The sequence below is a fragment of the Acinonyx jubatus genome, chromosome D3 (genome assembly GCF_027475565.1).
Source record: "Acinonyx jubatus isolate Ajub_Pintada_27869175 chromosome D3, VMU_Ajub_asm_v1.0, whole genome shotgun sequence".
NCBI classification, from domain to species: domain Eukaryota; kingdom Metazoa; phylum Chordata; class Mammalia; order Carnivora; family Felidae; genus Acinonyx; species Acinonyx jubatus.
Window position 1 is genome coordinate 7,005,657 of NC_069392.1, and position 4,095 is coordinate 7,009,751.

Sequence of the window (4,095 nt, forward strand, 5' to 3'; positions counted from 1 at the left end):
CCAGGCGCCCTTTAACGCTTTTATTTTTAAAATGAGTTCATAACTCTGGTCGACTTGCTTATTGGGCATGTTTTTGTGATGAATGTGTAGTTGTACTGTAAAACTTTTAATATACCTTGGTCAAGGGCTTAGCTTTTCCAGAGCACAATTATTTTATGAAGAAATGGCTCTTCATGCTTGAGTGACAGGTTTATGGGGGAATGGTACCATGGTTTTTGTTTTTTCATTCTGGAGTCCCCACAAATTCAGATTTTTCAAGTTAGCTATATCTTCTCAAATCAATGTCATTAGAAATTTTCATGGGCTTACAGAAGGCAGTGTGGTTACTAAAGCATACACTGTGTCCTGTGTTTTTCTATATTATTTTAGGAGCTGGCCATACATTATGAGTGATAGGATCCATCCTGCCCTCATCTAGAGCAGTAATTTAAAAATTGTAACCAAATTTAAACAAATAGAACTAGTCTATCCCAACAGGTAATATGTAACTTTAGTTGAGATTTTACATATTTTTCAAAACCAGTGTATATTTTAACGCATCACAATTTTGACTTAGACACACTTAGTTATCAATAGCCAGTCCCATGTAGCCAGAGACAACCATATTGGACAATGCAGATCTAGAGGGAGGCATGTAGATAATTTTTAAGTCGCATAATTAAACTTGAATAATTGATGGGAGTCCTGGAAGGGGAGTGGGAACATCCAACTTCATTCATTGTGAATGAAGTTCTAGGGGAGACTTAATGGTTTTGTTATGTGTTAATCTTCTGTCCCCCCCCCCCCCCCTTTCAGTGGCTGTTCCTCTGCTTAGAGTTTCATATCCTCAAAGATGGATATGTTGGGGTTTATCCTTGTAAGCAACAGGAACATAGGTTTCTGTCCAGGAGATACTTTAAAGAAGTGGTAGCTAGGCAGGGCGGTAAGAGTAAAAGACTACACTAATGTTTGGGGCTAGATACGATGAACAGTGTGAGAGCAATTGGCTTTGAGGGTAACTTGGAAGTTAGAATAGGACTTTGTAATTGTGTGTGGGTGTTGAAAAGGCAAATTCAGAGATGAGGTTTCCAACTTGGGTAGTGCTGGATTTTTATTACGTTAAGCTTAGAAGGCTTAAGTACTGGGGTTCCTGGGTGGCTCAGTCGGTGAAGCATCTGATTTGATTTCCACTCAGATCATGATTTCACAGTTGGGGGGATGTAACCCCTTATCGCTGAGGGCTCCATGCTGGGCCTGGAGCCTGCTGAAGATTCTCTCTCGCCCTCTGCCCTTCCCCTGTGCATGTGTGGTCCTTCACACTCTCAAAATAACATACCTTTAAAAAAGCATGGGGAGGGGTACCTGCCTGGGTGGCTCAGTCAGTTGTGTCCAACTTAAGCTCAGGTCGTGATCTCACAGTTTGCGTTGAAGCCGGGCATCAAGCTCTGTGCTGGCAGTGCAAAGCCTGCTAGGGATTCTCTCTTCCTCTCTCTCTGCCCCTTTCCTGTGTACACTATCTCTCCCTCTCAAAATAAGCTTTTTAAAAAAAAAAAAAAAGTACCATTGAAGAAGTAAATCGGTTCAAGGAGATGGAAACAAGTTTTATAGATCATTCCAAGCTAAAGTTTCAAAAGTCAAATGATGATTGAAGTGTATACTTAAATATAATTTCTAGGGATACCTGTCTGGCTCAGTCCGTAGAGCATGCAACTTGATTCCATGCTGGGTGTTGAGATTACTTTAAATCTTTAAGGGGCACCTGGGTGGTTCAGTTAAGCGTCTGACTTCAGCTCAGGTCATGATCCCGCAGTTCGTGGGTTCAAGTCGCATGTTGGGCGCTCTGTGCTGACAGCTCAGAGCCTGGAGCCTGCTTTGGATTCTGTGTGTGTCTCTCTCTGCCCCTCCCCTGCTCGAGCTGTCTCTAAATAAACATTTAAAAAACATATTTCTTAAAAATCTTTAGGATCTATATAATTTCCATTGGACCCACTCCTAGATCTCTCACTCTAGCCATTCAGCAATTTCTGTAGTCTCATCCTCAGTCCCAGTCCTTCGAGTCTCCCAAGACTCGTAGACTCTTCTCACTGTATTCTTCCTTAAGCAATCTCATCCTTTACCACAGTTATATTTACTGTCCTTGAAAATGTGGGCCAGCCAAGTGGTAACCTCTAGTTCGGACTTTTTTCTTGGAGCTTTACTCAAAAATTCAGCTGCTCTTCCACTGGGGCTCAAATTTTACCTTCAATATAAGAATGTGTAACCAAAATGCTTGAAAAATTTCCTTCACCAATCCAGTTGCTTCTCTATGGCCTCTGAGAATAAAATTGCCTCAAGGTACCACATACCTTCCTTTATTGCTATTAAACCTGGTCCGCATCCATTGCTATCTCAAATGATCACTTACTTACTCAACCAGTTTCTTGAGTCAATCCTGAGAACTATTCATGACCCCTTTTCTCTCATGTCCTGTATCCAACCTTTCAATTACTTCTGATGCTTTAATTTTATCTTCTAAATATTTTCTACTTCTGGGGCACCTGGGTAGCTCAATTGGTTAAGCATCTGACTTGATTTCTTGGTTCAGGTCATGATCTCACAATTTGTGAGTTCAAGCCCCACATCCTGCTCTGTGCTGACTGTGTGAAGCCTGCTTGGGATTCTCTCTTCCTCTCTCTGCCCCTCCCCCACTGACACACACACACACACACACACACACACACACACACACACTCTCTCTCTCTCTCTCTCTCTCCCCTCCACTCCCTCCCTCCCCCCCCAAATAAATTTTAACATTTTCTACTTCTAAACATTAATTTTCCACCACTATCGACACTACCCCACCACAAAAATCTATCAATCTATCTGCTAGACTCAGTATTTTACTTTTGCTGGATCTTTGATCCTTTTTCTACCATGCAGTCAAGACCATCTTATCAAAATGAGAATTTTCAGTGTGACTGGGTGGCTCAGTAAGTTAAGCCTCCAACTTTGGCTCAGGTCATGATCTTATGCTTCATGCGTTTGACTTCCGCATCAGGCTCTCTGCTATTAGCGCGGAGCCCGCTTTGGATCCTGTCTCTCTGCCCCTTCTCCGTTCACTCTCTGTCAAGAATAAACATTAAAAAAACCCAATTTTTAATGAAAATTTGCAGGTCACAAACACACTACCTGTTTAAAATGTTGAAATGACTTCCCAATTTTGGGAGTGGAAAGAGAGGAACCTTAAATTGGTGGAACCTTAAATTGGTCTGTGAATCCGGACCTAGTGTACTTGTCTCCTCTTGCTCCATTCTTTGCATTTCACATGTGATTTCTTCCAAGGAGGATGATCTTAAATCCATCCGCCATAATCTCGCCATCAATTCTGCCTTTCTAACAATGGTTCAGTTCAAACGTAAATTGCTCCATTCACTGATTGTCACAGATTCTGTCAAAGTAAATCGTTACATATCTATAACTTTTTTATTTCACATATTTTTAAAAAACGAGGAATACTCATCAACATCTACCTCCAAGGGCGGGGCCATTTAGGGTTATTTTTTTGTTTCTTTTGTTAGCCCATAGGGGCTCCACTAGAGCAGGAACTTCTCTATTTTACTCACTCTTCATCCTCAAGTTCTGGACCTGTACCAGGCACATTGAACATGGTAAATGTTATTGAATGAATGAGTCATTGAACTAGAGAAACCACCGAAAGCCGCAACAGTGTAATCTAAATCAGTCTAATGATTAGCTCGTTTTTCATGAAAAAGTGCAACAAGCCCAATAAACTGAAGCAGTTTGTCCAAGATCACAAAGGTAATCTGTGGCACAACTAGAGAGTCCCTTCTTCTTTTGTTGCAATTTAGCACGCACACCAGAACCCGTGCTAAGACATGCGTCGCGCTCTGATTTTTCAGCCTCAGATGCATCACACGGACAACATACATTGTTTTAACACATTCTGATCTAGCCAGGCTTTCGGCACGCTTAAAAAGGACCAATCCCAGTATGCAATGCAAACAATGAGTTAACAGTCGCTTAGAAACCACATGTCCCAGCATGCCACGCTCCCGAGCAACCTCGGAAGTGACTCTGAGAGACGCCACTGTACTCTGGGAGTTGTAGTCTCTCGGG